Raw genomic sequence first — 12,386 nt, 5'->3', positions numbered from 1 at the left:
TTTTCCCCTTATTGGCGTCTTACATTGTCTATAAAGATTACCATTGCACTTCATGGAAATGGACTCACATCATCATGTCTAGTCAGGAATTCTACAAATATTATTTTAATTTAAAATTCTACTGTTTTTACAGTATTTTACAGTATTTTTATAGTATTCCACTATGCTACTATTACTCTCTATTTTTTTTTGCTTTAGATTATAAAAACTTTGAAAGATCACTATACAAGTATTCTCTTTAGCAACTACCAAAATACTTATAGAAAATATGTTAATATTTCTTAAATGAAATTCCACACATTTAAAGATAGAATGAATGCATACCTAACAAAAATAACAATTGATCTACAAATATAAGCAAAGTAAGAAGGTAGCCTGTCTAGAATAGTTAATTAAAAATCAGTATTGAGACCCCTACCTGTAATGCCAAGTATTTGTGGAGCTGAGGAAAGAGAATCTCTTGAGGCCAGGAATTTGAGAATATTCTGGGAAACATAATAGCAAGAAATCATCTCTAAACACTAACATAAAAATCCTCAAGTCCCATGTACCCTTTGCTAGTATTAATTGTCATTATTAGCCTCATCAATGGGCCTCAGATATATTGCTGTGATTCAGTATTATACTTTTGTTGTTAAACTTCTATTTTCTATTTTCTTCCAAAGTACAAATGAACCATTTTGAATGAATAAATGAATTTCATACGTAAAAAAAAAAAAAGGTGGTTATAGCACCAATAAATTGGCCCCAAATGTACCTGTTTCTATGTGACTTACAACTTAATTGCAATATTTTTTATCCTTTGGAATTCTTTGGGGGAAAAATACTTAATTTCAGCTGTAGCCTCACCTCCCTCTTATTTAAATGGAGGATATGGACATTATTTCCACCTAGACCTTTCTAGTTGATGGAGTTTCTGCATCCCAGTTACTCATTTGCTTTTGATTTTCCCGTGTTCCTTAAAGGTTTTGCAGAACAAGACTTAAAAGGCTCAATTTAATGAGGCTGTCTTTCAATACAATACCAAAATAATACAGACAGCCAGTTAGTTATAAGCAAGACTTGGAAATGAATTACTGCCAAGCCTAAGCCCCTATTTGCTTTACTTGGTGTTTTTTTTTTTGCTTTACTTGTTTTAAGTTTTAAAGTTTTCTTTTCCTTTTTTTAAAAAAATACTAAATAAATACTTAGTATTTATTTTTTTTAAATAAATACTAAGAAAACATACAATAAATGTTGTGACTCATAAAAATATTTTTTAATTTTTAGAAAAGCAGCTGTTATTTTCAATACTTCAGTGAAAGGGCTACTTGGCATATGCTTCACTTAATATAAATTTAATTCAACACATAATTTGCAAATTGAATGTTTATACTGAAAAAAGTAGGTATGTACAATCATGAAAATTTTCAAAATGGAAGATAAGATGGTCTGCTGTGATCATCTAATAGTTGTGCTTTAGTCAATGAAATAAAAAAATAACAAATTTAGAAAAATATTACTGTCTCTACTTTCATAGGCCTCAAGTATTTATGTGAAAATAAAGACATTTTGGTTGAAGGGAGGGAAGACTGAGAGTAAAAATGGAATAGAACCAACAAAACTTCATTGTACATCTACTATGGATAATGTACTTACTTAGGAATTTTCACATATTTAATTTTATCTATTTTACAATGACACCTTAATATATAAATTGATATATGTGCTATACAGAAGTATCCAAACATTGGTGAGATAAAGTGTATCCCCTGTCAATACAGCTAAAATGTGTGAAGACATGGGAACCAGGTGTTGGCTGACTCTTTCCTCTTTTCACTGTATTATATTACCTCCAGAAATGGTTCACACATTAATCCATATTTATCTTATAACTACTGTGTATTTCTGAAACATGTTGCATAAGAACCATTATACCAATTTTTTACTAAAGTGAAAGAGATCAAGAGACATTAAGTCTGTGTTTCTCTAATACTCCAATCTACAACTAAGAATAGTTTGTGATAGTATCCAAATGTGTAGGAAAAAACTATACTGTAAGAAAGATTAAGCCCTGATAAAATAGGAACGCTTTCACAAATAAATTCCTATTTATTTCTTTATTTAACACATCCTAATTCATTTTGATATGAAGCTTTTTTATATTTTGTATGTTAAGATGTAAAAAGGCTGGTTAGATTTTTGGGGAGGGTATGTTTTAATGTAAACTTTGGTAGTTGGCAATATCAGTTTTGTTATTGGTATTTGCATTCACTATGCTATATGACACAAAATTCTAGAAACCTATGTGTTAACCTAGGTGTTTATATTAGTTTTTCCAGCTAGTACTAAGTGCAGCTGGGACTCAAATCCAAATCAAGATCTTTTCTCTCCTTAATACAATAAGTTCTGATTATTTCGGGATGCAACAGTATGACCGTCTTTCCCACCCTGTATTTTGGATGATTTTTCATACAAACATGTAAGATTAGGAAGATTTAGTAATCTACATGGTTTTGGTGTTATCTTACCTGCTTTTGTTGTTACATTATCTCATTTTGGCAGATGGCAGATTGTTGTCTAGATGAATATAAATGAACTGATTATTGTGGCAGTATTGCTGGAGACTTGCAGGTAAGAAAGAGAACGTGTAATCATTTTAATAAAGTTGTATTCACAGTTCATCCCATTTTCATAATTTACAGACCCAGCTGTGCTTCTCCCTAGAACTTCCGTATAATTAAGTGAGCGGACAGTACACTGAAGCATCTGACTTTGTGCATGATTTCCTAATCAAACTGCACGCAATAAAATAAAAAAGGAGAATAATACAAAATCCCTGTAATAAAACTGGAATTTTTAAAAGCAGGTACATTTCTAATTAGGATGAATTTTTCACTAATGAAGATAATGGAAATGTTTTTGTGACCTGCACAGCCTTTTAATGTACACTTTGTTCCATTTTCAAGTTTACCACATTCACATTTTGTTTCCTTAGTATAGAAAGTAGTCCCTTCATCAATGATTCTCTACATCTAGTTACATATATGCCCATCATTACCAGCATATAATATACATGCATTATTTAGTCTAATATATGGAAGAAGGAAAGTGATATTTTTATTTATTCATAAAATAAAATCTTTGGTGAAATTTGATGTTGACTTTAGAGCTTATACATTCAAGAACTATACTGTCTAGTATTCCATGGTATACATATACCACAGCTTGTTAAAAAAAAAAATGGAGACTTTACATCCTTCGTATTAACCTGGATGGAAGTGGAAGACATTATTCTTAGTAAAGCATCACAAGAATGGAGAAGCATGAATCCTGTGTACTCAATTTTGATATGACAATTAAGGTCATGGGGGGGGAAGGAAAAGCAGAGAGAGGGAAGAAGGGAGGGGGGTGGGGCCTTAGTGCGTGCCACACCTTCTGGGGGCAAGACATGATTGCAAGAGAGACTTTACCTAACAAATGAATGAATCCTCAACAATAAAAAAAAAACAAAAAAACTATACTGTCTTGAGATGAAAGCTATGCTGATTAGTATGATTTAAGCACTCCACTCTGTACAAATAATCAACACACTGAAATGGGCATAAATGTACTTATGATCTATGTACAAAAGACTTAATTAAAAAAATGAAATTAAAAATATAAAAAAAGAACTGTACTGTCTTAAATATAATGATTATGAAAGAGCATATCATTTTAGTGTACAAAAGTGTCAGCTTATTTTATGTTAGAGAGGGACTAAGAGAGGGAATGAGAGAGGGAAAGAATGTAGGGTAAGGGATGTGTTACACGAAAAGGGTTTCAGAGGAAAGACTAGATTCAGGAAAATTTTCACACTATATCTCTCTTCTAGGGACATATTTGACAGTTATCAAGAAATGTAACTCACACTCCACTGAGATTCTGAATTACAGGTGGTGCTTATTAAAAATTTGAGTTCAAATATTCTATACTTGCTATGTTTTTAGATGGTGAATACTCAGTTTTATATAAAAATACTGAAGTTAATGCATGATTTGACATTTCCCGAAAACAAAAGATTTTATCTTAGTTTGTAAGGATGCTATTATAATTTATAACACATTGAATCTTTTTGCTAAATGCTTATCATTTTTTTTAATTAAATCACTATGTCTCATGATTTTTTAATTACTTTGTGGTTTCCATTATTGATGCATCTGAAAATGCACAGATCATTGTCACTTTTAAAATATTACTGTCTACACACATTTAAAATTAAATGCTTTCCCAATTCTTTTACATTAAAAATATTTTACTTATTACAGAGAAATAGTTTCCTAGTGGGAATTAACATGAATGTATTAACTGAATGTATTAGCTTTTAATACAGATTAAAAGCTACTATGAATGTTTGATCTCTTGGGGATTTTATAGTTGTGATTCTTTTTATTTTTTTTTTATAGAGACAGAGTCTCACTTTATTGCCCTTGATAGGGTGCCATGGTGTCACAGCTCACAGCAATCTCCAACTCCTGGGCTTAGGTAATTCTCTTGCCTCAGCCTCCCAAGTAGTTAGGACTACAGGTGCCCACCACAGAGCCCAGCTATTTTTTTGTTGCAGTTTGGCCAGGGCCTGCTTCGAACCCACCATTCTCGGTATATGGGGCTGGCACCCTACCCACTAGGCCATAGGCACCACCCAATATAGTTATGATTCTTTCTCAGTTACGGCAATCAGATGTATTAAAGTAATAGGACTTTTTGTTCCCCTTTCTCCTTTTAATTTAACTTCATTGGTCTATTATCAATATATACCTTACAGGATCTGCCTATTTTATAAAATACACAGAATGTGTCTCAAGCAACACTATCACCCTGAGCTATTTTTTTTTTATTTTAGAAGAAAGCACACCCTTTATCCACTACAGTAGATCCCTTCTTTCCTACCCCTAGCAAGAAACATAAAGTTAGTCATAACTTCTTCACCTGACATTGTCCAGACATGATGCCTCATACAAGGCTGATGACTTAATATGTATAAGGTCCTAAAAAGTTTGAAAGTGATATAAGTGCCTTCCCCCCCTCAGAAAACAAAAGCAAAAGCATAAAAACTAAAACAAAGCTTGTACACTTTTTTATTTCTAAAAATAGATGTGTTATGCCATGGAATATTATACAGCCTTAGAAAAAGATGGAGACTTTACCTCTTTTATGTTTACATGGATGGAGCGGAAACATATTCTTCTTAGGAAAGTATCTCAAGAATGGAATAAAAAGTATCCAATGTACTCAGCCTTAATATGAAACCAATTTATAAACACCCACACTTCCATATGAAAGCTATAACCCAACTACAGTCCAAGATGAAGGGGAAAGAGGAGGGGGATGGCTCAAGGGAGAGTAATTGGTCAGACCATACCTATGGTACATTTTACTGGATTCAGAGTCCAGCGTGCTAACCATTACACCATGGAACCACTGCTATGGTGCATTTACAAGGGTACATGTTAAATCTACTAAGTGTAGAATATAAAGGTCTTATTAACACAATAACTAAGAAAATGCAGTGAAGGCTATGTTAACCAGTTTGAGGAAAGCATTTCAAATTGTATATAAAACCAGCATTGTACCCCATAATTGCATTAATGTACACAGCTGTGATTTAATTTAAAAAATAGATATAAAGTGAAGATCTGGAAAGATGGATACAGAAGAAACATTTAGACTTATAAAAACTAGGAGAGAATAAGACAGCTACTCAGGAGATTATGGAAAGACTTAGTTTTTAGTTTTGTTAAATACACATTTCTAATCCAGTGTTTAGAAGAATAAGAGTTGAATTATTCTTCTCAGAATAGTTATGAATATATTTTGCTATTTTAATACAGTATTTTTAGCATATACATAAGTATATATGTACGAGGTTTAGGCATTAAAATTTTATCTTTTTTCTTTCTTTTTTTTTTTTTTTATTGTTGGGGATTCAATTGAGGGTACAATAAGCCAGGTTACACTGATTGCAATTGTTAGGTAAAGTCCCTCTTGCAATCATGTCTTGCCCATTGCTATATGTTATAATTTGTTGAAATGAATGAATGAATTGTTGAATTCTTTTAGGGATATAGACATTTATTTATTAAATTATATTTATTTTGACTGCTTTCTATTATTTTTGATTTATTATTTTAAATTTTATTTTTCTTCAAATTAATATGAGGGTACACACTTTTAAATTACTTTGTTATCACTTTCAAGGTAAAGTTCCAGTTGTAAAAGAACACTCAGTTCACTCAGTGGGCATGCTGTTCACGCCATGTTACCACAAAGACATTTGCACCAGAATGTTTATTGCAGCTCAATTCATAATTGACAAGTTAAGGAAGCAGCCCAAATGTTCATCAACCCATGAAGGAAATCGTGGTATATGTATATCATGGAATACTATTCTCCATAAAAAGATGGAGACTTTACATCTTTTATGTTTACTGGATGCAGATGGAACACATCCTTCTTGGTAAACTAGCTCAAGAATGGAAAAATAAATACCCAATGTACTCAATACTTTTAATTAGTTTTTAAATAGCTTTTATTTCCAAATATGAGGAGGCACTACAGAGATTCACATAACCATGCATTATTTGGTGTTTACTAGTGGAGTCATTGTTTTACTTGTTCAACAATAATAATTGATAAAGGGAGTAGTGTTTAAAATATTTTTGAGAAGTTAATGCATGCAACCTGCTGATAGATTTCCCTCAGTAGATTTCATGACATTACATTCGATAAAAATGTATTTCTCACATCTCTTTACTGTATAAATAAGTGCAATGATTTCTATAGGGCTGTTGGCTAGAATGCAGGTATTATATCTTTAAAAAATAATGTATCTATAAAATAGATGCTATTTTAAGCTATTAATATGTTGAGCATATATACCTTTGTGTAGAGTAAACTATCAAACCAAATCCTAAATATATATCGTATAATACTGCAGCATACCTATAAAAACAATCAGGAAAATATTTTCCATATTCCATATGATATGAACTGAATTACTTTAAGAAACAGGCATGCTCTAATATCTTAAAGAAATTAACAAAAGTGGTTCGGTTGTTACCAGCTTTTAAAAACTTGTTTATCGATATGTATTTAAGTACATTTGTCTCTGAGCTAAGAACTTCTCTTTTATTTTGGTTTCATTTCCAACTCTATGTAAACTGACTGAATAACATATATACAGAAAGAGAGAGAAGAAAGAGATTATTAAGCGCCTACTGCCAACATCTTTGGAAGAAAAGTGAGGACTAAGAATACTAAGTGGATGTTATTTATGTTTTTTTTTTTATTTTCCAAAATAAATTTCATTCGCTATTTAAAAAAAAAAAAAAAAAAGAATACTAAGTGGACTGGAAGTCAGAAGGCTTGAGTTCTTGGTTGGATTTAAGGAAGGTTTTTTTCTATTTATCCTTATGTGTTGTACAGAAATTAGTGATTTTCGTACTCCTTTCCTCTGTGACCTAGTCTCTTGAAGAAACAATTCAGGAACTGCTCAGAAGGTAAAGGAACTTTTAGGAGGTAAAGAATAGAACTCTGGGCTCCACAAACTCTCCTTCCCCCAAATATACACATTTAATTATAGTTTCTTCTCTTTCCTAGCATAAGTTATTGGGTTTCCAAGAGGAGATATTATATGTAATTTTGACTTAAAATGAGGTCCATTAATAATAAATTGGTTTGATAGTTACCAAAGAAGATAATATCTATGATACCTTTCCAAGGATGTATTAATAGGCTATCAAATTATTATTGTACAATCAGCTTTTGTGTACTCACAAAATGTCAGGGATAAAAGCACTACTGAGAATACCAAAGAGAAACTATAGTAAAACACTAATATCTCTATCCTCCAGGTTTTGTTCTAAGTGTTTCTTCATATATCACCACATTAATTCCTCACAAAATTATATATTATTCTTTTTTAAAAAGAAACAGTTTAAAGAGAAGGTAAGATATTGCATAAATTTCCCATGATCAGACTTCCAATAAAAGAATGAGCTAGGACATTGGCCGGGTAATGTGTTCTTAGAATCCACGCACTTATTTAGTATCTTCTACTACTTCTGCAAAAGGGACCCGGGCTCTGCCTTCACACAGCTTTAATTCTGGCAGAAGGAACAAGCATTAATCACCCACAAGATGCAAATAAACAGATAATTACAAGCAGTGATAACTATCACCAAAGATAACATCGAGATGATAACACAAAAAGATCAGCACTTAAGCTGTCTGAACACTGAGGAAACAGCACTTGAATTAAAATTAAGTTATTCTTCCATATTGACTTACAAAACCTTCAGAATGAAATTATGTGTTTTTCAGATACTAACCTGAAATGTCTGAAGTGTATGCTGAAATAATCAAATAATTTTAGACAAGGTGATGGGCAGAGGATGCGAGACAAATGCAAGTATTTCTTACGCTTTGCATCTGACACTTCTGAGGCTCATCAGGTTTAACTGCCTTTTAAACTTAACTTATGCCAAAACATTTTAATCACCTCTTGTTTTCCCACAATCTACCTTTAGGTCTTCATCATGTATCTAGTATCCATGTCCATGTTTGATATTCAAATTTTGACTCAATATTTCCCATGGCTGGAGTGGTTCTCACTCACTATAAGAGCATCAACAAAAGGCAAAAGTAGTTGGCATGTTTTCCTTTGCCCCTCTTAGCACAAAGCCAAACATTTAACTCACTGGTGCTCTATTGTACTTCATGCTAGAGTGGTTTCTTGGGAAGAACAGGTAATGTAGTAATCCCCCCCCCCCAGCTATCACCCTCCCACGTGGCCCTCACAGGGCTGGTGGACTGTGCTTACTGTTTTACAAAGAAGAGCTCTTCAGCTTGTAGGGTTAGTATCACTACTAAGAGAGAGAGCAGCAGAGAGCGGGGAATCGGGGAATATGCTCTGTTCTTTCATTCTTAATGGTCTTTAAACCATTATCATGTGAAATCTGGCTATTTGAAGAAGGGGGTCCTACTGCCTTTTGTTATGATCAACATAGAAAAATCTTTTGTGGAGGTCTACAGATCTTGAATTAGGGTGCGTATTACATTTGGTTTGCACCATTATAGCCTAAATCAGTTGTTTATGGCCAAAATCCATTTTGATTTGTTGTACTGTTTAAATTGGATGTCTGTTCTTTATCATTTGTGACATATATTGATGTCATTCCTACATGCAAATAGAAGAATAACTCTAAATTCTCATTTACCCCCCTTGAACAACCCTTTTCAGGCTTCTCAATATAGTTGTATAATAAGCTCCTAATACACTCTCTCCCTTCTCTATATAATCACTTAACAACCTTCTCAATCTCTACAAACTTATTTCAAATTACACTGCTACATATATTACATTTTTATTACAGTAACAGTTTCTTTTTTTACTAACATGTACTTTTTAGGTGTAATACTGCATGACAAATCCCACAAACTCAGCTACTTAAAGGGCATATAATTTACTGTTACTCACACAGTTGTGTGTCTTCAGGGGTATCTGCTGATATAGGCTAGGCGTGGTTAGGTGATTGCTTTTAGCTATAAATTAAACTGTGTTTCATTCAGGTCTGCTCGGAATGCGTTTGTTTTGGAACCCAGGCTGAAGGTTAGTGACTGCCTGAGGAATAGTTACTTACTGATGGATATAGTAGAGGTGCGAAGAGACAAACCCAAGTCCACATGCACATTTCTAGCCTCTGCTCATGTAATATCTACCAATATCCTATTGACCACAGAAAAATGCATGGCAACTCAACTAGTAAAATAACCTTACTATAGAGAAGAGAGAGAGTGAATATTTAAAAATAATAATAATGGTCTAATATACAAAAAAGGCCCTAGTGCAAATGTGTGGCTTATCTGCTTAAGAAAGCAGTTAGAAATTTAATTACTTTTCACAACATACTGGGAAATATATCCCTGGCTCCTTCAACACTGCTGTCCTCCATCTCGTCAGTACATTTCAAACTTTTCCGACCTGCCAAAATTAGTTCTATCTTACAAATATCTCAATTTTGTTTCCCATTAGCTTGGGATTTACTTCAAAGGCTCAAAATTTCTTGGCCACAATTTATTTGCTGAGGCTTTCCAAGGAGATTCTCTACTTCTGTTAAGTGGTGCCTTTCATCTATTCTTTCTCTTAGTAACATCAAGCATCCTCTATCATCAGTTCTTTCTAAAAGAAACTTCAATATGTTTCTTGGAATTTATAAAATTCTTCTACCATGTACTTTTCATTTTATTTAGTGTGTGCGTCTGTGTAGTACATTATCTTTTATTATTTTACCCTGTATTTTGTAATGTGGGTATATATTTTTAAATAAATAAAACCAAAAATGGAGGGCAGTGCCTGTGGCTCAAAAGAGTAGGGTACTAGCCCCATATGCCAGAGGTGGTAGGTTCAAACCTAGCCCCGGCCAAAAACTGCCAAAAAAAAAAAAAAAAAAAGGAGGTGGAAAATGGTTACCTGATATTCATGGCCTCTGCAAGTGGCATAAGTAAGACCGTGGAACAATTATTCTAATTTTTGTAATCCTTATATTATAAACTAACACCAGCTTGAGAAAAAATTCATATATAACATGCTTCATTTCCACTGGCAAAGTGAATTGAAGATTCATGAAGTGATCTTGATTCTAATACACTATGCTAATTAGTGAATCAAGATTAAGTCAGAATGAATGTATTTAATCACTATAATTTCAAACAGAGAAACTAAGATTACCTGAGTGTGAAATTTAAAAGTGGAATAAGCTTTACTACAGAAGTAAAGACTCAATGGACACATGAGCTAACAAAATATCATGTAATAACTTAATACACTAAAAAAATCTATATTTAAACTACTTTATAAACATATAAACATCACGATTTTTACATATAATATTTTGCAACCACTTGCATTTAGAAGTACAGTTGAGAAAATGGTATATGTGTAAAATTACGTTATCCAGTATTAACTGAACTTTGGAGGAAAAAAGGCACTTCATTAAAGCACTTCATTAAAGCTCTTCTTATGAGTCATTCCATCCTGTGATTGACATACTCTTAAAGAACAGGCTACATGTTTGAGTAAATCTTCCATTCTGTATCCATCCAACCAACTCTATTACCTACTAAACACAATTTTCTCATACAGTGATAATGTTGATTTTCATTTAAAATTTTAATAAATTTTTATTTTGTCATGGTTCTCAGGAGTTGATCTGTGTTATGGCACGTAAGATCCCTAATTCAGTGACAGAACCTCTCAGGGAGATTATTGTGAGAAAACACCTGGACAACAGATAATATGTGCAAGGACGCAGTTGGAAGTTTCTAGAAATTATCCAAATGTTTGGAAAGTCCAGAGAACTAAGGATTAGATGGAACTGGCGGGGCTTTCACGACAGCGAATTAAATTTCCTCCAGACAACTGCATTGCTCAGACAAGTTGACTGTCCCAACTTCTACTTCACACCCCATTCAAGAGCAAAATGAAGAGAAGTCACTATACTACCTCAGGATATAAGAGAGTGAGTATAATCATAATGATGACGGTATTGATTTTTATGCCTTATCAACAGTGAACCATGCAAAGAACTTCATAAGTCTCATTTAATTCTGAAGGCATTCTTATAAAGAAAAGTATTTTATAAATCTTATATTATATATAAGGAAACTTATGTTAAATAAGAATAACTACCTTCAGTGGTTTACTGGTACAAAATGAGCTTTTGCTTTCCATTAGAATTAATATTTTCTTTTAAAAGAAATATTTAATTCTCACATTTGATACTCAAAAGTAGCCATTATAAAGTCTAGGAACTGTGGCTGTAAAAAGATAGAACACTAAATTGTTAAATTTGGGCAATATTTGTGAGTAAATATTTACAGTTGTTAAACACAGCTACTATTTTTTTATTTGGAAAAAATACTTTATTTCACAATATATTAAAATAAATTGAGATAAACTTTCTATAAAGGAAATGATAATGAACATAGCCATTATTGAAAATTAAATTGCCAAAATTTAAATTTAAATGTGTTTTAGTAAAATAAAGGGAATACATAATCACAACTCATAAAGTTCCTAATTATTTTACAAAATTTACTATGATCTATATCTTGAGATTATTTTACTCTGTTTTATATATATTATATATATACATATATGCATCTTTTATCACAGTGTGGAATGTTCAATAATGTCATGTCAATAGGTTAAAACAGGCCATGGTAGAAATTTATAAATTTACAGAACAGAAATTGGCAAGTGCTATAAATCAGGGCTTGATTCTACTGAGGAATCATCTAGAATAAGGGGAAAAGTAATATTAGTTCAAGTTAAACTAAAAGTGCCTTATATTCTTACATTACCCTTC

Source organism: Nycticebus coucang, chromosome 14 (genome assembly GCF_027406575.1).
Source record: "Nycticebus coucang isolate mNycCou1 chromosome 14, mNycCou1.pri, whole genome shotgun sequence".
Taxonomy (NCBI): Eukaryota; Metazoa; Chordata; class Mammalia; order Primates; family Lorisidae; genus Nycticebus; species Nycticebus coucang.
Note: the sequence above shows the minus strand (reverse complement) of the source record.